This window comes from Hyperolius riggenbachi, chromosome 3 (assembly GCF_040937935.1).
Source record: "Hyperolius riggenbachi isolate aHypRig1 chromosome 3, aHypRig1.pri, whole genome shotgun sequence".
Taxonomy (NCBI): Eukaryota; Metazoa; Chordata; class Amphibia; order Anura; family Hyperoliidae; genus Hyperolius; species Hyperolius riggenbachi.
In genome coordinates this window covers 462600448-462626340 of record NC_090648.1, presented here as the reverse complement: position 1 = coordinate 462626340, position 25893 = coordinate 462600448, and the positions used below count along the sequence as shown (strand labels likewise).

Sequence of the window (25893 nt, the reverse complement as noted above, 5' to 3'; positions counted from 1 at the left end):
TCCCCCCGATCCACACACAGTAGCGTGGATCGAGGGGGGAGGCCCTAGAGCTGCCCAGACGCACTAACGGCGGCCATCTTAGGAGAGGAAGGGGAGCCCGACCCCGTCTGGGGGGTCGGGAGCGGCACGGGGGGCAATCACACTGCGGGGACCCGGCGGAACTGCACGGAGGGCGCGGATGGCGTCCTCCGTGCATTTAAAAGCGACTAAGGTACTTATCTTTATTTGCTATTTGGGCTCGTAAGTCCTTTAATCGCTTGATGGAAAATCAAGTAATGTATGGCTAACTTAAAAGTTGTGTGTGCAATGTTTGTTCTATAGCTAAAAGACCCTGACTGAAATTGGCACAGGTAGGATGCATCTCAGCCTCTTTAATGTATTAAACTGTTCTTCTTTGCTATGTTTCTCATGTTCCAGAACAACACTACCTACATCAACTCTAATGGTAGAAGGAATTTATAAAAAAGGGAGGTGGATGCCAAGAGGTGAGGTCAGAGCTATCCGTGCTAGCTTTGGATAGTTGCCAATTACAGCTGGCCATTGTCCACGGTACAGAAAAGGCAATGAAAGCTGCAGACAGAGATAAATGTAACAACAAGTTGCAGATTAAAAAATAGGGAGTGATCCATATTCCGAGAGTGAGAAAACAGTAACGTTAAAAAGAAAGGTTTACAGTGCTATATAAAACATAAAATAAATGGAACTGTCTTTAACCATATGGAGATAAATCTACCAAAACTGTAATGTATTTGCAGCTCACATGCATTTTTCAAGCACTAAAAGCTTGAGAAAAAGCCAGTCAGGTTGAAAATAGTTGCTGTTTTTATGGATGTACTGTATATGAGTTGTGATTTGAATAATAGTGGAGATATTTATTATGGAACAGGTTCAAAGGTTATTGTAGCTGCAGTGTGGACAGAGTGGACAATTGCTATATATAGCCTATGACAGCTATGCACATCTCCTGGTATACAGTACTTGTGTGGCTTAGCTATCAAAGAGGAACTTTACTGAATATAACTTAAAGGACCACTAGCACGAAAAAAGTAGGCAGTTAAAGAGAACCCGAGGTCCTAATATGATTTGACAAAGCCACCTGACAGAACCGACAGGTTTTGGACCAGTCCATCTTCTCCTGGGGGAATCTCAGGGTTTTCTTTGTTTTCAACAGCATTTCCTGAACAGCAGTTGCAAAGTCTAACTGACAAAATAGTGTGCAAGTGAGTAGGAAGGCTGGCTGGTATCTTACTATTTTGGCAGTTAAACTGCTGTTTAGGAAATGCGGTTGAAAACAAAGAAAACCCTGAGAATCCCCTAGGAGGAGATGGACTGGCCCAAGACCTGTCAGTTCTGTCAGATTTTGTGATTCATGGTTATTTGTGATTTTGATAATAAAGTGGTATACTTTTTGAATACTCAGGCTCCCTTTGATATAAGTTGGATATTTGCAAGTGGTTCTAGGTGAGACAGAGTTCTGGATATAGATAGGTTGATATCCTACATTTATGCATTTATGACATCCTTAGTCAGCTGACACTCAGGCAGGGATTTGAGATCTTTGATTTGCTGTGTGTCAGGTCAACTGACTCCTTAGCAACTGACCTTCAGACAGGGCTTTCTGTGCTGATTGGCTGATGTGTGAGTGGCCGGCCACTGATTGGATGAATGAAGGTATTTTAACACGGCTCTTTCTGTAACACATTGCCCGTGATAACTTTTGCTTGTTGGGTGCTCTCAATTGTACTTTGTTATTGGATTACCTGGACTTCGACCTCTGCTTGTTATTGGACATTCCCTTGCCTGCCGCCTGTACTGACCTCTTGCCTGGATAACGTTACGACTGTTTGCTGCCTGGATCGACCTCGGACACGTTTTGACCACTCTTAGCCTAGCCCTCGCGTACCGCGATATATCTGACCACCCGTGTATGACCCTGGACTGTTGCTGAACTTTGTTTACCCTGAATCCTTGTTTGGCGTGGAAGTTTATTCACTTACCCTGCATTCAGCTCCAATAGTTTGCACACTAAAGGCCTGGGTGTAACCAAAGTCAGGTAGGTGTTGTTTCCTCACCTAATGTTTAAGCGGGGACACGCCACATAGGGTGAAGCCTGTGGAGTTAGATTGGGGCATTGGAGCTGATTTGTGGGTGGATATTCCTACAGGCCTTACACTTCCTTTTTTTGTAATAGAGTTTTTTTTAAAGAGGAACTGTAACCAAGGATTGAACTTCATCCCTATCAGTAACTGATACCCCTCTTCCCATGAGAAATCTTTACCTTTTCTCAAATAGATCATGGGGGGTCGGGGCTGTCTATATGGCTGATATTGTGGTGACACCCCTCCCACAGTGTGATGTCAGGACCTAGGTCCTGACAGTTTCCTGTCTGTGAACCTTGTTGCATTGTGGAAAATAGCAGCTGTTTCCAACTGCCAAGTAACCAGTACCTCCCTCTGTACATGTGTAGAAAAAAAACCAAACCTTTTAGCCTATCACAATGGTATTGGGTGTGGTTATAAAAAATGGCAGTAAAATAATTCTTGGCAAAAAATATCATCCAAAGACTTAACCACCTCACCCCACATGCTATTTTACCATTGCTGCCAAAAGCTGTTTTCGCCTTTTGGTGCTCCTCCCATTCATTTGGCCATAACTTAATCACTGCTTATCACACCTATATGATCTATATCATGTTTTTTTTTCACCATAAATGAAGCTGTTTGTGGGTGATATTTGTTATCAGTAATTAATTTATTTTCTATGCATGTTAAAGGGGAAAAAAAAGGAAAAAATAAAAAAATATACTATTTGTCAAATTCCATCCCCTATAGTTTTAAAATAAATAATGCTACTGTAAATAAAACCCACACATTTTATCTTCCTATATGCCATGGTTATCACAACATTTAAATTATGCCCCTAGTATAATGTATGGCAAAAATACATTTTTTGGAAATTAAGGTGTATTTTTTTTATTTTGAGGTTTTATTTGGTTTTGTTTGTTTTTTTTTTACTACAATTTTTACTTTCATTTATATGAATAACAATGGCTTCCAATTGAAGCCATGCTCATTCATACACAGGCAATTTGATTGGCACAGAAAACATGTTGCCATTTACCAATCACACACAAATAAGTCCTGCCATAAACGAATGGCAGGAGCATGCATGCGCACCCATTACTGATTGACGTCCTGTGCCTGTACGTCCTGTTTGAGCGAGTAAGGCACAAATTGGATACGTATATATGTCCAGTTTGTGATAAGTCGTTAAGGTGGCCATACACATTAGATTAGATGGCAAACAGATCAATCCCTATCTGATATGAATGTGATCAGCGAGGGATTGAATCACCCCATACAGATTTTCAATAGAATTCACCATGACAGCTACTGAAAATCTATTCAACTGCAGCAATGCACTGTTCGCCTTTTATACAGTGCAATGCCATCGATCTACCGCTTTTCCTCCGCTGTGTCTGATCGACTAAAATTTACTGTCTGGTTAAATCAAATTTCGATTGATTTTTGCTGTGAATCTATCAACATAATGATCGATGCTGTATCACAGATATAACCGGCATACTTGATTATGGTGATCGAATCTGCCGGTAAAAATCGCTGTGTGCATAGCCAGCTGTAGGTGTCACAATTTTGAAACAAAAAATATTGATGATTAGATAGACCCATAGCTAAAACATCAAAACTGCTCTGATCCATAAAGTTAAAACAACTTGTAGTGGTGCAGTGAATAAAATTCCTATTTTTTTTTAAAGTATTTATAAATTATTTAGTTAAAGAGAACCCGAGGTGGGTTTGAAGAATATTATCTGCATACAGAGGCTGGATCTGCCTATACAGCCCAGCCTCTGTTGCTATCCCAAACCCCCCTAAGGTCCCCCTGCACTCTGCAATCCCTCATAAATCACAGCCACGCTGCTGACAAACAGCTTGTCAGAGCTGGCTTTGTTTATCTCTATAGTGTCTGTCTGCTGCTCTCCTCGCCTCCTGCAGAACTCCAGTCCCCGCCTGCATCCCTTCCCTCCCTGCTGATTGGAGGGAAGGGATGGGGGCAGGGACCGGAGCTATGCAGGAGGTGGGGGAGCAGCTGAGACTGACACTACAGATGTAAACATAGCCTCACAGCACGGCTGTGATTTATGAGGGATTGCAGAGTGCAGGGGGACCTTAGCAGGGTTTGGGATAGCAACAGAGGCTGGGCTGTATAGGCAGATCCAGCCTCTGTATGCAGATAACATTCTTTAAACACACCTCGGGTTCTCTTTAAGGTTTGTCCATTGTAAAATCTTACCTCAACCTGAGTGCGTGGTTTACGTGTCTATGTTTTGATGTGCAGCTTTGCGGATGCTGTGCCAGTTCATATATGGGAAATACATTTGTGTCTTTCGTAGCTACACTATGCAATTTACTGCACAAATGCCCATGATGTCCGAGAAAAAGTAACCTACTGTCCGTTCAGTTTCCATGCACAAAAAAAGTATCAAATGCACTGATTTTACAAGGATGTTATGAATGCTAATGACAGTTAGATCTAGTGGAAACAGAGCTTTAGGAAAACACTAAATCCCTCTCTAAAATAATTTATTGTATCAGCTGGATCTGGGAAGATTAGTCATCATTTCCAAAGGCCTTACATTAAAGTGGAACTAATCTCAGAATGTCTTCTCTGCTCTAAAATATTAACCGTAGCATGATGACCTTTATGGAAAAACATTCTTCATCACAATTTATGGAAATCGAAAAAAAAAAAGTTCAACTTGTATTCACTTTCCAGGGGGCACTGAAAGCATTAATGTTTTTGTATGAGGAGTCAGCCTGGATAGAGATCCAGGAAGAGCTCCTGCAGCTACTGATAAGACAGCTTGATCTAGCTAAACAAACAGTCTAGTGAACTTCTTAAGAAACAATATGTAAAATAAAGGCTTTTCATTGTGTGCTGTGCAAGTGTTCAGGTGTGCTTTAAGGAATCTTTCTGAAGCTGAAGATGGCACTTGTTTTCCTCCAGTCTTAAAGAGTAGGTTAAAATATTTATTGCTCTAACACTCTAAAACTTCATGTATTCCATATGAGTCATATGCATAATTATAAAAGGTGTTTATATTTCCTTTTAATGTTATCTTTCCTATAAATGTAGCTTTTTCTTGTAACAGAAGTCCTACATGTTCCTTATTGATTTAGTCCTCTAGGCCCTCTCCTATTCCACAATGTTTGTGTCTCAACCTAACTTGTGCTGTTACTGTACATCCATGCCACCATTTTTCTTTTGAAACGCAGAATGCATTTAAAGTGAAATTCCACTACTGGTTTAAGAATGCTGTAATAATATAATGGTTCTTACTGAATCTTTTAGCAATTTAACATTATTGAAAATTAATTTTCCATTATAATTTTCAACCAGCTGTGAAAGTCATAAACTAACTCTAGGCTCAATTTACTTTTTTTTTTTTTAAGAAGAAAATCTATACTCTTGGAAGAACAGACCTTCTAGAAATTCCATTTTCATGTATACAATGTATACGTAATTAGCTGGGCAGAGTAGAGACGCCTGCTGCTCATTTCTAACATCTGGAATAATTCAGAGACTGGTGAAGACTTTGAATGTGACAGTTTATGGTACGAATACTGAAAAATGGAGGCATTGGTATAACTACAAACCGTGAAGCCCTCCTGTGAAAATGTCATAGCTCCTCAAATTCCCCTCCCCATAACAAATAATAAGTGCCACCCTCTTATTCCACCTGCTCATTACATGTGTGGCCAACATAGTGCTCCTTCCTCCCACACCCCCAAAACAAGCGTGGGCTGCATAAACAGAACCTACCCCATCTCCTCCCTTCGGGGCATGTGTGACCAATGTAACACCCCTCCCACCCCTAATACTTCCTCCTACTTGACTCACAGAGTAGTGCTGCAGAGATGACCTGCTCCAGTGCTGGAGAGTCTTTCCACTCTCTTGTTCACTGCAGCCGCTTTGAACAGCATACCTATGCTTTGCACTACTCCCAATGCATGACATGTAACATGTAGAGTAAGTATGCTTTACAGAGTGGCTGCAGAGGGGACTGACTTACTAGAAAGCGGATTGGCTCAACACCTGACAGCTAACCACCTCTCAGGCTTATTCATGAGCTTATGGCATTTTGACAGGGGCCAGCGATATTTATTTTCAACCTGGACCGACAACAAAACATCAATTTGAACCTTCAGGTCCCTAATCTACTTCAGAAGATAGAGGGACAGAGCACATTGGGAACTAAGAAATAATCCGATCTTATTCTTATTCCCTTTAAAATACATATAAAATAAAATCATTCTTAAAAAATTACCACCCAAAGAAAGTCTAATTTGTGGCAAAAAAAAACCAATGTGTAGCTCAGTTACTGTATATTCCTGTGTATAAGACTACTTTTTAACACTTGAAAATCTTCTGAAAAGTTTTGGGTCGTCTTATACGCCGGGAGTCATTGACACCGGGTGATTCACCCTATCCTGTTACCGCCTCTCAGATCTCACTGCTGAGGACTGTAGTGAAGCGGCACAGGTGCATATATGCGAGATCTAAAAGTAGCAGAGAAGGAGGTAAATAGGATACAAGGGTGGGCCAGACAGGTGAAAGAGGTGTGTTTTATGGGCACAGCACAATCTATTCTTCCATACCGCTCTGATAAACCAGTAGACAAGGAGAGCTGACCAATCCACTTATGGAGAGGGAGAGTTGACCAATCCAACCAGTCAATTGACTTTATACTGTTATATACTGGGTAACACATACATTACAGCACCAGAATATGTCCATATATAGCACCAGTATATAATTTTTTTTTACATTTTAATGCGGTGTGCGTTGGAAGAGGGGTAGTCTTATACGGCGAGTATATCCCAAAGTCTATATTTTACCTGTAAAAGTTGGGGGTCGTCTTATACGCCCAGGTGTCTTATACGCCGGAATATACGTAGGTATGATAATAATAATCCTAACATTTGTATAGCGCTTTGCTCCTGTTGGACTCAAAGTGCTCAAGAGCTGCAGCCACTAAGGGCGTGCTCAAGAGGCCACCCTGCAGCGTTAGGAAGGCTTGCCCAAGGACTTCTTACTGAATAGGTACTGACCTTGGTCTCCCTTGTATATGTAGAGAGAAGAATCCCACTGCACCGATGTTGGAATAAAAGTCCAATGTTTATTGAAGCATATGTGGACAAACAGCGTATCGAGCCAAACTCATGGCTTCTTAGTCATAGCTTAGTCGAGCTATGACTAAGGAGCTATGAGTTTTCTCCGATATGCTGTTTGACCATATATGCTTCAATAAAAATTGGACTTTTATTCCAACATCGGTGCAGTGGGATTCTTCTCTCTACATATACCTGGTTTGTTGGTGTCCTGCTCCCGACCTTAGGAGGTGTAGTGGTTGTAGCGACCTATACTCCTGTTTTGTGTGCTTGATCTCCCATGTTAAAGGTAGAGCCCTTAATGAGTACATTATCCAGCCACAGCTGTGATGAGTAGTGAATAAACGGAAGCACAAACACTTTTATTGAAATGTATCCTTTAAAGCAGGAGTAGGGAACCTTGGCTCTCCAGCTGTGATAAAACTACAAATCCCAGCATGCATTAGCCTTTATTAATCATGGATCTGGCTGTCAGAACCCTGCAATGCATTGTGGGACTTGTAGTTCCTTAACAGCTGGAGAGCCAAGGTTCCCTACCCCTGTTTTAAAGGATCACTATCGCAAAAATCGTAAAATTTAAAATGCATGCAAACACATTCAAATAAGAAGCCTGTTTCTTCCAGAGTAAAAAAAAACATACATTACTTTTCTCCTATGTTGCTGCCACTTACAATAGGTAGTAAAAATCTGTCAGAACCGACAGGTTTTGGAGTAGCCCATCTCCTCATGGAGGGTTCTCAGAGTTTTCTTTATCTTCAAAAGCACTTAGTGAATTGCAGTTGCTCTGTCCAACTGACAAAAAAGTATGAAGTGAGCAGAAAGGCTCTCCAACATCTTTGTAAGAAGTTTTGAATCAGGATGATACCATTTATTGGCTAACTTAGAGATGGATAAACAGTGATCTTTCGACTTATAAAAAGCCTTCGTCGGACTGGTCAACATCTTTGTATAAATCCTTTTCAGGAAGTGTCTTTATAATGAATAAAGTCCATGCTGAGAATCCCCCATGAAGAGATGGACTAGTCCAAAACCTCTCGGATCTGTCAGATTTCTACTACCTGCTGTAAGTGACAGCAACATAGGAGAAATGTAATTAATGTCTCATTTTACTCTGGAACAAACGTACTCCTTATATGTACGTGTTTACATGAATTTTCAATTTAAATTTTTTTTCACGATAGTAGTCCTTTAACCATTAAAGCCTTTTGGACATAGCTGCTACATCCAAAAGGCTGCTACAGTGCTGCACGCTCCCGCGGCCGATGGCACGCGCTCCTGCATGCTCCCATGTCGCCGCCCATTAGCCCGGAGATCAATGAATGGGAAAGCAGTTGCAGATGCATAAAGTGAAAAAAACACTTAAAGAGCAACTTCAGCCTAAGCAAGCATACTGTCATTAAGTTACATTAATTATGTTAATTAAAATAAATAGGTAATAGAATCTCTTACCCACCCTGTTTTAAAAGAACAGGCAAATGTTTGATTTTATGAGGGCAGCCATCTTTTTAGTTGAAAGGAGGTGACAGGGAGCATGAGACACAGTTCCAACTGTTCTGTGTGCTGATCACCCCTCCCAGTTGCTAGGCAACGTGAATAACAACATGGGAAATCCCATCATGCTTTGCACAGCATCAGGGGAAAAAAGTCTGGACAGTTTCCTTTGATGGGTGGAGCTTATGCAGCTAAAAATGATGCTTTGGTAAGAAAAACAAAGTTCTGCTGTGAAACTGTTAAAGAAACACCAAGCCTTTTCAGTTCTGCTGAGTAGATTTTTAGGCCGGAGGTTCACTTTGAGGCTGAAGTGGTTAAAGGCTATTCTAAAATTTTCATGCTGCAACATGGAGGCTAAGTTGATTTGTTGTCTGGGGACATTTTTTGGGCGCAGAAAGAAATGTATCTGTAAATGGAAATTTATGCACTCTTTACTATAGGTCCACTTCCTGACATTCAGAAAAAAAGCATAGATAGAATCCATTGAAGGGCCAAATCTGAATACTTTTGATCCTACTTTTAGAATATTCCTTCTGTATTTTGTCTTTGCTATTTTGGTAGTGAAATTGAAATCAAAGTAACACATTTCCTGAGGTTCTTGGCTACCATTTCACACAGACCAATGTCCAACCTAAACAACAGAATGTTTAACAGAGAATAACTAGAAGATCTTAGAGTTCTTACTTTGATACATATGGAAATGTATAACAGTGGGACATTGAAGAATGAATTATTTGTTAATCGCATAAGTATTATTTTTATGAACATTTGCTGACATTTATGGTGTCAGACGTTCACTGTGCAGCTCACGGCTCTACATCCTATACATTACAATGCTATTCCAGACTTAAGAGGAACTTTAGCCAAAAGAGGGAAACAAATAAATCAATACATTGCAAAGTGAGACGAGAGATTAAGAAATAATTGATATTCGCCTTTTAATTCATTCATATTTTTTTATCAGCAATCAGCCTGCAAGTCATCATCTTTACTACTGGCAGACATGAAAAAAACAGACAGCACCAACTGCCATTATCTATAACCACACCCCCTAACAATGCAATAGGCTGTTTTTTTATACATATACATATGCACAGAAGTAGATACTGGTTGCTTGGCAGTTGAAAACAGCGTTATTTCCCACAATGCAACAGGGTTCGCAGACAGGGAACTGTTGGGACCTAGGTCCTGACATCACACTGTGGGAGGGGTTTCACCGCAATTATAGAAATTATATAAAGAAAAGGTAAAGATTTCTCATGGGAAAGGGGGTATCAGCTACTGACTGGGATGAAGTCCAATCCTTGGTTACAGTTCCTCTTTAGTAGCAGTAGAGTAATGTGCCATGTGTTTTGGTCATCAGTATAAGCAAGATGTTTTGAATTAGAATGACCATTTATTGGATAACTTAAGAGAAAATGAGCAAACTTTTGGCTAATAAGCCCTCTTCAGACTCAGTATACAGAAATTGAGTCTGAAGAAGGCTTATTAGCCGAAAGCTACGCTGGCGGGGGAAGCGCGTGTGGTAAAGGTATTGCTGTTCCAGAACACCCAGCTGATACATAGGCCTCGATTCATCAAGACTTATCGAATCAATTACCGACAGCTCGGTAAAATACCGAACTCGATAAGTTGATTTCAGGATTCATCAAAGTTATCTACAGCTGTTAGCAAGCATTCGGTAATCATTCGGTAATGATGCGATACAACGGAAGAAAGTGCAATTCATGAAAATGAAAGTGGGCGTGGTTTAGTGTTAAATTTAGGATTAGTTATCTCCTTCACTGCTCTGTCGTTATTTCTGTCAGATCATTGCTGACTGAGAAGATGGAGCCATTTGAAGTGGTTATGTATCAGCTGAGAGTGATTCAAAGGTGCAGAAGGGCAAGAATAAGGTCTAGAACCATATCAATTTGCAAGAGAATGGATTTATTTGCTATACTAGGACATCTGCATTTCTCTTGAATCATCTTGTAAGAGAACACAGGCAGTGCCAGGGTTAACTAAATTGCTAGCTGCACTACATTTTTTCAGAAAAGGCTCCTATCAAGCCATAGCTGGCAAAATTGTGGGATTGTCCCAAACCACTTCCAGAATCCTGGTCCAGGTGTTAAGCCCTATTCTGAATGTTGCTATGTGGTGTTCAAAGGACTGCCTTCGTACCCACAATTCCACGGGAATCTTTTGGCCTTGTGTTAAATTACCGCTGTAAAATGGAAATATCGACACGTTACCGAATGGTTACTGCATTGTTATTGAATTCACACCCAATGCGGAAAAACCTTGGTGAATACAAATAGAAATAGATGGGATTTCCTATGCTGTTGTTCTCATTGCTTAGCAACTGGGAGGGGTGATCAGGACAGTTGGAACTGTGTCTCATGCTCCCTGTCACCCCCTTTCAACCAAAAAGATGGCTGCCCTCTTGAAATCAAACATTTGCCTGTTCTTTTAAAACAGGGTGGGTAAGAGATTATATTACCTATCTATTTTAATTAACATAACTCATGTAACTTAATGACAGTATGTTTAATTAGGCTGAAGTTCCTCTTTCGTAGGCCCCCCCTGCAAAAACGATAGCTTGGGGCCCCCTTGGTCTCTGAACCCCATGTGAGTCATGTGATCGGGAGCCAGTGAATGGTAGCAGCGAGTGTTCTGCTGTGAAGTAGCATCTGGAAGCAGTAAAAAAAATTACAGAAGCTCCCGCTACTGTGCATGGTGGGCGGAGGTGGCTGGGATGGTTTTTGTGAGCAAATGGGGACTTTTTTTTGCTAATTGGCTGCACTTTTGGTTGGGAAGAGGGAGGAGGAGGGACCCCCAAAGTCTCTGGGCCCCCCTGTGATGGCAGGGGTCACAGGGGTGATTGCTACGCCCATGCCTCTAATACCAAATAGTTAGTGTGTTGTTAAAAGTAAGTAGGGTGATGTCACAAGTGTTAAACATGTCCTCGCCCAAGCTTTTTTCTTTTCTAGCATTATATTCAAAGTAAGAATATTTTTTTCAAAAGGCAATAATTCTCAGTTCCAATATTCCTGTATAAAGTCTTTGTACTATTTTCAATTAAATATACAGTTTACATGATTTACAGATCGTGTCCTTCTGTTTTTAATTACACTTAACACAGCTTCTCAACTTTTTGGGGAGAATGGATTGTAAAATATAAAAGCATATGTCATGCTAGTTACACTTTACAATGTTGGACTGGGCCATAGTTTGGTGGTGATCTTTTCCAGTGGCTGTATACTCAAAACGTGTCTAAAAATAATACATTTGTTGTAAGGCCATAAGGCCACCATTGCCAAAAAAAATCAGAATTACTCACATTCTATTTTTAAAATACCTTGGACATTTTCTCACTAGCAAAAGCTCTTTTATCCTGTATTTAATGATGAATTGGTGATTTTCTGTTTCAAAATATGTATTGAAGTTTTTTTTAATTTTAATCAATAATAGCTTATTGCAGAACCACTGTGTAACATAGAGCTGAAAAACATGAACTTGAGATACATACAAGTGAGAAAGACACCCTCGTTATACTCGCATAAAGCATCATGTTAAAAAATAAATATCAGTAGACTGCAAGGCATTATTCACAGTTCAGTTTTCCAACCATTTTCAATAGAATTAGGCCAAACTGGCCCACAGGGGAGAAAGGAAGATAGGATAGAGTAACAAGGAAATGAAAGAAAAACGAAAAGCAAAGCTACACCAAAGCTTAGACAACCAGTATTTGTCTACCTATTTTAAGATAAACTGATTTGGTAATTTTCAAAAGACAAAACATCCAAATCCGTACAGTGAAATTACGATATTTAAAAAATTCCCAACACGATTGTTTACAGATTGATTTCAATAAACATCTGCCTGAAGAATAAATGCAAATAGTAAAACTGTCCAAGACTACTTGGATGGCAGGAAAGCATGAATAGAGAGAAGATAGATAGATAGATAGATAGATAGATAGATAGATAGATAGATAGATAGATAGAGATAGGTGAAGGCTCTCGTCTAAGTCATCATGTCCAGTTGAAACACCATGTAGCCAAATGAAAAAGTGTTTTCAACTGGACACATTTTTGTTTTCTAAAATACTTCTCGTCATTGTAGCAAAGCAGCTTCTTCAGTTGAATTCAGTAAATATCACTTTGAAGTCGAAGTAATTAATTCACTCCAGCTACATTATAAGGGCTTGAGCTGTGATCAAGAATTCAAACTGAATTATCCATGTTAAAGGTCATAAAACTTGTTTGTGTCTGAGAAAAAATATCTGACAGCAGGGATTAGATAGAAAAAGGCCAATAGGTCATCATTACTCTGTATGGGAACTGAATAAACAAAAATGCAACAGCATGACAGCTAAATATTCAAATTTAGATTTTTAACCTAATCCCATATTAAAAATAAGAACAAGAAAACAAGAACAAGTTCTATTTAGTCTATGTCAGATTAGATCTGTAGATACAATTGTTTATCTAGTCAGTTTATTTTCAATAAGGTACACAAATCACCTGCATTGTTTTCATACTTCACAAATACAGATGTTTGTAGAAATGGGAATTTTTTTTACAAAAATAAAAAAATAAACTTTGCAAAAGGAGAAAGTCATATATTTTAGAATTCCCCAAAGAAATTGAAAAAAAAGAAAGAAAGAAGGCAATCAGCATAAAAAAAGCTAAATTGAGCACTTTATTGGGTCACGTGTCATGTGGAAAATCATAGCTGGTTGCAGACTAAAATTTTAAGTGACATTTTAATAACATTACAATAGAAAGTGGAATGTGTTGCACTGATATATTGTATATCATATTTTCAAATAAGGTGTAGCTTTCATTGAAGTCACTGGAACGCATGGCTGTGTGCATATTAAATATTTTATGCAATTTCTTAGATTGCCCTTGCTTTTTATGTCTATTCTTGAGCTTTTTTTCTGGGAAGTGGAATAGCTGATTGCATAAGAAGAAATCAATGCTCTTACTGGAAGGTGCATACTTAATATGTTAGCTGATACCATCAACTGACCACAGTTAACTTTGTTCTTCCTGCTACTTCTTGGTGCCAACTTAAAGTAGAAATTTATAGAGCACTGGTATTTTTTTTTAACATTAGCCAAAATGAAACATGTTGCGTTTTATTTACTAGGTAAAGTTATAAAAGAATAAATAAATCACCATGCTCAGTTAATATATATTTTAAAAACAAAACACTGTGGGCCATATTTTCTTGCTGAGCTCACCAGCTAAATTCTAGTGAGTTCCTAAATTAGGCGATGCTCCCATCGCCTAATCCAATTTAATTTAACACCCACCCTGGGTGGAAAAGAACTCGCTTGGGCCAATGAAAATGGTCCAGACAGTTGACCAATGGGGAGCCCTGAACTCTCATACACAGAAATTACAGTGACAGATACACTGTAATTACGCATCGGCCCTTGGGGCAAGAGGAGGCAGATGTTTTGTAGCAATATGTTAATTACTAGAGGGAGATCGGAGCAGCTGCGGGGGGCTTCGGAGATGTGCGGCCACCCAATGGGAAGCTCTGGGGGTCTCCTTATTAAAGGAGACCCCCAGATGCAGTGGCGGAAGATGGCTGTGGATAATCGGCAGGTGCACGCACATCTGTGGGGAGTGAGGCTTTCGCCTGAGTAATGCTCCCTAGCGAACGCCCATTGCGCAAAGGAAACCGGCAATAGGATTTGCCGGTAATCCTCGCACAATGGCACGGTAATTATTATTATTATTATTTAGTATTTATATAGCGCCGACATATTACGCAGCGCTGTACAATGTATATACATATCTATATCTTGTCACTAACTGTCCCTCAAAGGAGCTCACAATCTAATCCCTACCATTGCCGTATGTCTATATTATATAGTGTAAGTACTGTAGTCTAGGGCCAATTTTTAGGGGGAGCCAATTAACTTATCCGTATGTTTTTGGAATGTGGGAGGAAACCGGAGTGCCCGGAGAAAACCCACACAGACACGGAGAGAACATACAAACTCTTTGCAGATAGTGCCCTGGCTGAGATTCGAACCAGGGACCCAGCGCTGCAAGGCGAGAGAGCTAACCACTACGCCACCGTGCTGCATCTGCAAGCTACTTATCACCTTGAATAGGATATAGCCCTGTTTCTAGAAAAAAAATCACCAACATGCATAAGCTGTCCATGTTATATTAATTAAACTAATCAGTACTGTAGGGTTTAAAATACATATTGGACTCAACACTTGACTGTGAGAAGAATGCATAACACCAATTTCATAGCAATTTATGTTGCAATTTGTGAAAACACAAAAACAAGGTTTTTTTTAAGTGCCTTTTATTTTTCGAGGTAAGAATTAGTAACTCACGGGGAGGGGAGGGAGGATTACAGGGACACTAGCGATTTGCGTACTGTTTTGTTATTAAAGGTATGTTTGTCTATGATATGCTTATGTATGCTTGTCATGTGATTTACCTGTATTTGTTCTTTACAAAACACAATAAAACTTATTTGTTAAAAAAAAAAAAGAATTAGTAACTCAATTTGATGACCCTCCACCTTGTTCTTCTTCAAAGCTTTGATGAAATAAGGCGTAAAGATTGGGGTTTGGGAAGGGCAAATTAAATATTTTTAGCCTTTTTAAGTAAAATTTATATCTAGACATTTGGTATTGGAAAGATCAGGTTTTCATAACATGTATCGTGGTTATTGAGAATTTTTTCTAAGGCCGGTCCATTCACGGATCCGAACGGATGCGAACGAATCCAATGTTGACCTATGGATCAATTCACATTGGTCTGTTAGAATGGATTTGTTCCACATAATCCGCTGAACAGACCGCAGATTTGGTTCTGCAGCAATATTTCTGGATTGTTGAGCCCAGCTTAAAGGAAACGGAAGCTGAAGCACTACATCGGGGGCAATGAGAAAATGGAACGTTTCTTCACACTAGTGAAGAAACAGATGGTTCCAGCCAGCAAATTCCACTTTGGGGTTGGGGTTCGGGGGGTGGAGGGGTAATGAGAAAACGGAGTGGAAGTAGCTGAATGGCAATGGAGTGAAAACGGATCCGATCGACCACTAATTAGATACATTTTCATGGATCCATTTGCCACTTAATTGCCAGTGTGAACCGAGCCTAAATCTAAAAATCTGTGGAAAAAAATCACTCCAGGAGTTGGAGAGCGGACTCAGCAATTGAATACAAAATGGAAACTGGGTGTGTCTGCAGATGAACTACACAGAGTGCATGCAAAGAGAGTTTTTTTGGGTTCATGTAAGCATATTTTGTATAATCTGCCATGTCTGGAAAATCATGATTAACAGTACTGAACAAAACTTTCAGCTACTTCTGGGAAATTCTGTAAAGTGACGATGCTTTAAATACAATACAGTAAATAGTTTTCCTTAGTGATTTTGAAACTTACAGAATGCATTAAAAAATAAAGGGAAACCCCCTATATAAAATAAATATTTATTTTGACTGCTTTAAAAACAGCATGAACTCTTCCAGGTACACTTGCATGTGGTTAATCAAATGTAGAAGCTAATCAGTTATATCTAAGCTGCATACATTTGTGTAAAATTACCTTAAAATTTACATCCACTCTGAATTATTTCCATCTCATTGATTATCCATAGTCGTAAGCTTGCTTTGAGAATCACTGCAGTTGTAGGTTTAATAATTACATCAATTAGGTGTTAATGTTTAGCAAGTAAACATACAGGTTAAACACAGTCATGAAATCAAGCAGTTGTGGAGGAAGATCTAAACTGAATGATGAAAAGTCCTTCTCCACTAATCATCTGAAGTAACTGAAGAAAGTTTAAAGAAAAAAAAATCTTACACTGTGGCAAGACTGAGCACAGCAAAAAGGCACTTTGTGATCCTGCTGCATCAACTAGCACTCTAACAGAGAACTCTGGACAGTCTTCATAGAAGGCTTGTGGATAATAAACCATACCTCTGATTGGAGACAACCAACTAGGCTTGGAGACTTACTTATGTAACCCCCCCCCCCCCCCTAAAAAAAACAAAAAAAACAAAAACAGGACTGGGGTTTTTAAAAATTTGGAAACGGATGAATCCAAATACAAAATATGTGATTCCAAAAGGCCTGGGAAGCAGTACAAGGATATATGTCTGCAAGCAACACTGAAACATGGTGAAGTTGGAGATTTGGTCAGAATTTATGGTCTCTTTAATGCTGATAAATACAGAGAGGCCCTACAAGTCCCTGATTTGTGTGGTACTTCTAATAAAGAAAATCTATTTAGTCTCTCTATACCTGTATGCCCTATATTGTATCTACATTGCAATGACTTAGGGGGCAGTTCCGTTTAAGAGTACGAGTACATTGACCAATTTTTGTTAAAATATTTACTGTCCATTAAAGGGGATTAAAATCTAATGACCTTTATCCCAGTCTAGGTTTAAATCCAGGGATATAATGTCCCGGAAAGAACTGGAATCTAGGATCTCACCACTATCTCACCACTCATCCATTCTGCCATGTATGGAACATCTTTATTAGAGCAACTATACGTCACATGTCTTGTACACTAAAGTCCCATCCCTGTAAGTATGTAGTATTTATTATTCTCACTGGAAGCAGTAAGTAGTATTATCAATGGATCCAACTCTGAAACTTAACTACTGGGGATACAGAGGGCTCCCAACGTATTATTCTTTCTTCCTTCAATGGTGGGACTCTACTTCAGAGCTCCCCCAGTAGCCTCCAATGATGGTCATGCAGAGTACAGAAAGGATGGTCCAACGTTGTTATCAATCTTTATTCAGGAGGTATCTAATAAGAAAACCAGCATCACAAATTTGTGATGCTGGTGTTGTTATTGGATACCTCCTGAATAAAAATTGATAACAACGTTGGATAAGTATGGATCATCCTTTCTTTACTATTGATATTGGGATCAAGCTTCCAGGTTCCAGCACTGTCCCCACTAGGGGTTGAGCGCTATACCACTTTTGCTTTGCGGTCATGCAGAGTGACGCAATGCAGCAGATGTTATAGCTACCTGTCTCTGTGTGCCTATACAACCCTTTCCACTTACCTTCCTCTCACAGTCTGTTGCCTTCTCCTAGCATCAATCTCCTCTCAGAGGAATACTGGAACTAAACATGACTATACTAGGACGTCCATATATGCTATGGGGTGAGGAGATGTGTCTTAGGTGAGTTATTCAAGATGGATCTGTTATGGGTGGGAGGTTATGGTCGCTACACTTGTCATATGGCAGACTGGCTCCTGAAGCAGTGTTGGTCATTACATGTGTAGGTGTGGGTTTAGCGGTTCAATATAAGGGGGAGTGGCAGCAAACTTTTTCTGTGGACCCATAACTTGTGGTTACACCCGAAATCTAACTGGACAAGACACAGAACAATTATATTGTGCTTTTCTCTTGGTGGACTCGAAGGGCTTCAGTGCTGCAGGTGCTTTCCACAGGCAACCAGGATCACTAGGGAGCCTTGCCCAAAGACTACTTGCTGTTTTATGTACTGACTTGAGCCAAGATTCTAACTTTGGTCAAATGTTTAAATCCTACATCAAAGGCAAAAGCCTTAGCAGTACTGCTCTGAGATGAAACACTAGTCACACACAGTGTTCCTCAGTTACGCTAGTAATCTACCAGATGTCAGCTGAATTGTGGATATCAGGTCAGTGAAGCAATTCTTAGGCTCTGTTCTGTTAAACTGCAGACAGACCAGTTTTGTAGTGTCATGTTCTAACCAATTTGTTGTGTTCAGACATCATAAATGCAGAATAACTGAAACTAGGTTTATGTACAGGATTCACCAACTTTCAGTGTGTGTTAACTCCATGTTTCTATCTAGGGCACAACAGGAGCCAACAATCCACAGCAGTCTAGATAATGTTATCCAGCAATGCAAGTAGAACAGTGCCATCTTCAGGCCAGACATAGGAACACCACAGAGAGATTTGCACTCCCCTAAGATGGAACCTTTTCTCATTAGCCAATTCAGTATACCATGCTTGAATAATTTATGCCACTTTTTTCCCACCTCAAATAAGAAAATATACGAAACAGAACCACATACGATTTTCCCATCTAGTGAAACGTGTTGATTTAACCTGAACAAAATAGGTTTGTATGGAAGTCTGAAAATAAAACTGACCATCTGGTGCAGATTCCATTATTTGCAGAGTAAACTCGTCAGCACACAAAACTAAATGCAGTTTAAAATATTCAGCATTTTTCAAGGAATCTCCAAGAGATGTTGTTGCTGCCAGAGATACCAAAGATTCCAAGTATGAACTGAACCAAATAAAGCTAAAAGAAACAAGAAAAAAAATGCTATTCTACCAATGCCTCACTGGGAAGCAGAGGAAGAGTATGGCTCACTAAACTGAGGCTACACAGGGTGTATATGAAGCTCCGGGGCTATTCACAAGGCAGCATCGTGCTACCGATGCATGGATTTGACCACGTTATTTTATGTGATAAAAAATATCCACACGTAAGTAAAAGTTTAGACATGTGCAGGTGTAATCACTAATCTTTACAACTGCACACATAAATATTAGTCAGCGTTACGCAAACAGAGCTACTCATGTCATACACACTATGTATATAGCGTTGTGGGCTGAATAACTCAGCGTTGCACTGCATCTGTTATTATCTCACTAGCCTGTTATTTTGTGCATCGTTAAGCAAACCTGAAGTGGAAAAAAAGTATGATTGTAATAAATTGTATGTGTAGTACAGATAACAAATAGAACATTAGTACCAAATAAATGAGTCTAAAGTTTTTGCTTTCAGTTATATAGCTTTTTTTTATAACATTGCATCATTATGACATATTTGCAGTTTAGAAACCACACACTGTCATTTAAGCTATAAAACAGAGCAGAAACAATGACCATTTGAACTCTCTTGCAGTAAAACCTTATCTCAAGCTGTCTCTCACTGTTTCCTGGCTGTTAAAGTACTTCAGTAAATAGGACTGTATTCAACCCAGTGGGTCGAAGAGCTCAGAGAAGCTCTTTTGTTGCATAGATAACAACTGAAGTTTTTTTAATCTCTTCCTGTTCTGGAAAACAACATGATACCTTTTTCTTTGCTACTAATGTTCTATTCCTTAGCTGTACTACACATACAATTCATTATCTCATATGTTTATTTTCGCTTCAGACACAGGTGACCTGGGTTTGAATTTCGGCTCTTCCTGTGCAGTAATCCTGCACCTATTCAGTAAGGAGGCGTTGGGCTAGACTCCCGAACACTACTACTGCCTACTGAGCGCACCCTAGTGGCTGCAGCTCAAGTGCTTTGAGTTTGCCAGGAGAAAAATGCAATATAAATGTTATTTGTCTTGTCTTGTTATATATATACTAGGCATAAGCCTGCCCATTCAAAATGGGCGCTAGGGCTCATCTGCGACCCCCCTCACCACCACCTTGCCCATGCTGCAAGCCGTGCTCCCCACCTTGAGCGAGCACAACCGCGCTACCCGCCCCGCATGCGCATGGCCTGCGCTCCCCCTGCATCCATCCTCCTGCTCTCCAACATTCGCCCGCGTGCCACACATGCGCAGTAGCACAAATGTAGGGACAGGAGAGGACACAGGGATTTTATTATAGAGTATACAGTGCTGGGAAAAGGGGGGCAGTGTAAAATTTGCATTGGGGCCCATCGCTATATATCTGTGACACTGTCTACTGAATTTAGGCAGGGAGTCCTCATACTTTATATTGTGGTTAGGGCCTTCAAGCTCCCACATAGTTTAATTCCCCTTATTTTTTTTACAACTTTTACGGTAAAAAAGAAACAAAAGCACTAAAAATACAATATCTCACAAAAGAAGAATTGGCTGACGGGCCCCGGGATACAACTATATCGCCTATATCACTCAATGCTTTTGGATACGCTTTAAAAGATTTAGTGTGTGCTCTTTGAACAGTTTGGTATTAAAATTACAACAAATTGCAAGAAACGTGTGTCTGGAATGAAAGCTGAACACGCAGACAGAAATGTCAATCTGGACAGCAGCCAGATGATTCTGAGACATGAAAACAAGGAAAAAAAATAGATATTTCTTAATTCCTGTAAGATGTTAAACTCAAAAGGCATTTATATTTTAAATTTCCACTGAGGAAGAAATGTTCTCAAGTCTCTGGTTACAAATAAAATGCAGATTGTGAATTCTTTCTGCCGTGTTGTACATGAGAGGAGAGCCTGGGTAGAGGCATGCAGGCCTCCTTTCTTCGGTCTTTCTTCCATTTGTAATCCGAATTCTCTTTGTAAATGCAGGGGAAAAATGAAATGAGATGTTCAGGTGTATTTATTTTGCTCACATGCATGTGAACATATTATTAAACATTTAAGCATTGATGACAATTTTTTCCACAGCACTTAAAGAAACATTCATTTGAGATAGGAAATGTTTGGGAAGTGCTGCTAAGTACTGGTGTATACATTTGAAGCCTTATCTCTTTGTTTACTGTTATCTAATTCCTTTCACACTTTTCTGAGGGCAGTCTGCTGTAATCTGATGGCAGACTGAGCCATGGGGGGAGGGGGAATTCCCTCACAGTGCATCTATTAATCCGGTGTGTGCAGAGAGCTCAGTCAGAGACAGGTAGAGCTTTCTCTCACAGAGAGCAGAGGAAATGTATCTTATGTGCAACATAAACATTTGTAATTGTGTGTGTGGAAACCTGGTACCTGACAGGCTTTTGTTTTCTTATAACTCTGCTTCAATATTACACTATTCTAAGCATGTCAGACTGCAGAGATTCACACCTTTGCAAATGAGACATTCCAAACGTAGCTGAAATATACCGCAATGAATTACAGCTTTTGCCTCTGATATTTAACATGAAAAGTAGGAAAATGTTTACACAGCTACTTAGACATTATTTGTATATTGTCATTTTAGAACACTTGGTTTTATAGCATTCCTTTTCCATTACTCTGTGTTACTCAGCAACGCTACTGCTTGTAGTGGTACATAGTGTGACAGGAAGAAGGAAATTGGGGTGCTGCCATAAGCACCCATAGTGATTTTGACTAAGGGAGAAATGTGGGTACCGGGGCCACCCACAACACCTATTTGCAGTTGGCTGATGGTGTAATGGTTAAGGGCTCTGCCTCTGACACAGGAGACCAGGGTTCGAATCTCGGCTCTGCCTGTTCAGAAAGCCAGCAATAATTCAGTAGGAGACCTTTGGCAAGTCTCCCTAACACTGCTACTGCCTATAGAGCGCGTCCTAGTGGCTGCTGCTCTGCTCTGGCGCTTCGAGTCCGCAAGGCGAAAAGCGCAATATAAATGTTATTTGTCTTGTCTTGTCTTGTCTTATTTACAGCACCCAAATTCCTGGGTGCTCTTTTTTGTATATATGCGATGTGATGTGGCCCCACTCAATACAAGTAAATAGGATGCTCCTCATTAAGTACATCAACTTGGGGGGGGGGGCACCTGGGCTGGAGCAGTAAGGCCTTGTTCACACTAGGTAAGTTTTTGTGCATTGCCCTGTGCGTTCTGCAAGGTATTGATTTTTCCATGTAATTAATGTGCTTGGTTCACATCTATGCGCTGCGCTGAGTTGTGTTACAAAAACGTAGTGTTGCATGCATTTCTGTGCATTGAGCTGTAAAGTGCACATCAATGCAAGTGAATGGGTGCGCTTTTTTTAGCGCATAGAAGCGCATGCATTTTTTAACCCTAAATGAAAAAAAAACACATTTTCAAAACAAATCTTTATTGACAACTGCTACTGCTTAAAAAAGTGCACCGCAACGTACTGAAACACACACTAAAACGCGCACCAATGCATGCGTTTTTTATCATGCGTTTTTACACATTTCTGAACGCACCCAATGTGATCGAGGCCAAAGGAAGTGCAGTTTCATATGCTAATTCATTCAATTCATTCAATTAATTCATTCAAATACCATCTGTGAAAGAGAAGGCTAAAGACATAAACTTAGGCCCGCGTTCAAATCACTTTTTGTCCTAAGCAAACAAGAAAATACAAGCCGAATTTTTGCCCCCAAAAAGGGGGCCAAAAGTTGAGGGGTCGGCTTGTATGTGAGTCTTGGTCTGTGTGGTGGTCCGCGGTGGTCCGTGGCTCCCCACCCCCTGCTCCCCCTGCGGCCGCTGCTGCTATTACCTGCTAAACCAGCGGCCGCTTCCTCTAATCCGGGTTCCCCTCTCCATGCGTATAAGTGTTTTACAGCAGCGCGCCCGGCTGTGACGAGGCAGGAGGCAGGAGGCAAGAAAGAGCGGTTCCCCTGGTAATGGCGATACACATCTACAGGAAGCCGCTCTCTTTCCTAGTAAAGCCGCGCTAGTAAAGTGCCCAGTACTGGGCACTTTACTAGCTATACTGGGCACTATACTAGCTATACTGGGGCACTACCTACCAATACTGGGCACTTTACTAGCTATACTGGGCACTATACTAGCTATACTGGACACTACCTACCTATACTGGGCACTATACTAGCTATACTGGACACTACCTACCTATACTGGGCACTATACTAGCTATACTGGGCACAATACTAGCTATACTGGGCACTATACTAGCTATACTGGGCACTATACTAGCTATACTGGGCACTTTACTAGCTATACTGGGGCACTATACTGGCTATACTGGGCACTATACTAGCTATATTGGGCACTTTACTAGCTATACTGGGCATTTTACTAGCTATACTGGGCACTATACTAGCTATACTGGGCACTATACTAGCTATACTGGGGCACTACCTACCCATACTGGGCACTTTACTAGCTATACTGGGCACTATACTAGCTATACTGGGCACTATACTAGCTATACTGGGCACTATATTAGCTATAATATGCACTTTACTAGCTATACTGGGGCACTACCTACCCATACTGGGCAATATACTAGCTATACTGGGCACTTTACTAGCTATACTGAGGTACTACCTACCCATACTGGGCACTATACTAGCTATACTGGGACACACTGGGGGGATCACGCGGCCTGCACCAATCCAGCATTTCCTACCCTTATATGGGGGTCAATCATTTTTTCCTGGTTTTTCAGGTAAAAGTTGGGGGGTCGGCTTATATGCGGGTCGGCTTATATGTGAGTATATACGGTACTTTTTGGTACTTTGTCAACTGCAGAGTGCTAAAAAGTTATTTTAGACAGAAGATGAAAAATGAACTCCTAGGAGGAAAAACAAAACTGAATAAGGGTTGTAATGGTATTTTCAATTGTTTGGTTAAAGGGGCACTATGGCGAAAAAGTATAAAATTTAGAGTACATCTAAACATATACAAATAAGAAGTACGTTTTCCTAGAGTAAAAGGAGACATAAATTGCTTTTCTCCTATGTTGCTGTCACTTACACTAGGTAGTAGAAATCTGACATTACCAACAGGTTTTGGGTTAGTCCATCTCTTCATGGGGGATTCTCAGCAAGGCTCTTATTCTTAATAGAGACATTCCCTGAAAAGGATTTATACAATGATGCTGGCCAGCTTCCCTGTACGCTGCACACGTTTTGGCAGTTGGACAGAGCAGCTGCCACTCACTAAATGCTTTTGAAAATAAACAAAACCCTGAGAATCCCCTAGGAAGAGATGGGCTAGTCGAAAACCTGTCTGTTCTGTCAGATATATACTACCTGCAGTAAGTGACAGCAACATAGGAGAAAGGTAATTTATGGAAATTATTTATGGTAATTCCTTTTACTCTGCAGGAAACATACTTCTTATTTGTACATGTTTACATGTATTTTCAATGTTTCAATTTTTCGCAATAGCGGTCCTTTAAGATTAAAGTGAACCCGAGATGAAAATAAACTGAAGAGATAAGCAATTATATTTATCCTCCTACTCCTAAAAAAATACTTTTTTTTAAGTATCCCAGGGTTTCCTTTTATATTTAAACATTCACAAAGTAGGCTGAATGTTTTACTGCCTCTAATCAGTGGCAGCCTATTAAGTGTCTTTTCTTTGCTACTAATGTTCTCTCCCCCTGCCCTCATAAGTTGATTTCTGCCAGGAAAACTTTTATGGCTGTAGTTTGTGATGTTTACTATATTACAGACAAGGTACCGACTAGACAGAACGAAGCTATCACTTCCATGCCTAGAAATAAAACAAGTAAGGGCCCGTTTCCACTGTAGCGTTACGAAATCGCCGACGAATCACCGCAGGCAAATCGCATGCGGGTGCGATTCCGCATGCGTTTTTTGCCGCGATTTCGCATGCGATTTCGCATAGGTAAGGCTGTATGCGATTTTAACCATGTCACTGCCTGTGTGAATTAACATGGGTACCTATGCGAAATCGCATGCGAAATCGCGGCAAAAAACGCATGGGGAAAACGCATGCGATTTCCCTATTAAATACATTGTGTGCGATTCGCCTGCATTCCACACGCAGGCGAATTCTGAGGCCCCTACCCTGCAGATTTTTTCTGCACAGAAAAACGTGCGGGGAAACGCACAAGTGGAAACAGTCCCATCCACTTCTACTGACTGTGCGGATCCGCATGCGTTGCCCGCATGCGGATTCGCGATAGTGGAAACGGGCCCTTAAACAGCCTGGTTATTTATATGTTTGGCACTGTACATACAAATGTTTATCTCATCATGCCACATATCGCCTTTGGTACACATTAACCACTTAAGGACCGGGCTGTTGTTTGCTGATCTGTGCTGCGTGGGCTCTCCAGCCCACAGCACAGATCAGCAGTGAGGCAGGGCGACCAGACTTCCCCCCTTTTTTCCCCACTAGGGGATGACCTGCTGGGGGGGTCTGATCGCCGCCGCTCCGTGTGGCCGAGCGGGGGGGCTCCTCAAAGCCCCCCTCCGCAGCGCTATTCCTCCCTCTCTCTCCTTCCCTCCCTCCCCTTCGCTCCATGGGCGGCACAGGACGGCGATCCGTCCTGCGCCGCCTCTGATAGGCTTCAGCCTATCAGATGCGGGCGATCCCCGGCCAATCAGAGGTAGGGGATCGCCGATCTCCCTTACGGCGCTGCTGCGCAGCAGCGCCGTATTGATGTAAACAGGGGACGTTTCCATGTAAAAGCACAAACGAGCAGCCGCCGCCTATCGGCGTTAGGCGGTCGTTATGTGGCCTGAAAAGCTTCATCTGTTCAAACTATCAATCACATTATGATTTCTAAAGTGGGACTAAGGCCTCTTGCACACTGCAAGCAAATAAGATTCAGATTCCGCTTTTTAATCAGTT

The 25893-nt window shown here is 40.7% G+C and overlaps 1 protein-coding gene across 2 annotated transcripts in view; it reads right to left on the bottom strand.

Annotated features, from left to right (window-relative positions):
• FGF18 (fibroblast growth factor 18) overlaps positions 1-25893 on the bottom strand; it is a 288672-nt gene that overhangs the window by 4035 nt on the left and 258744 nt on the right. The gene's annotated exons all lie outside the window — the stretch shown is intronic.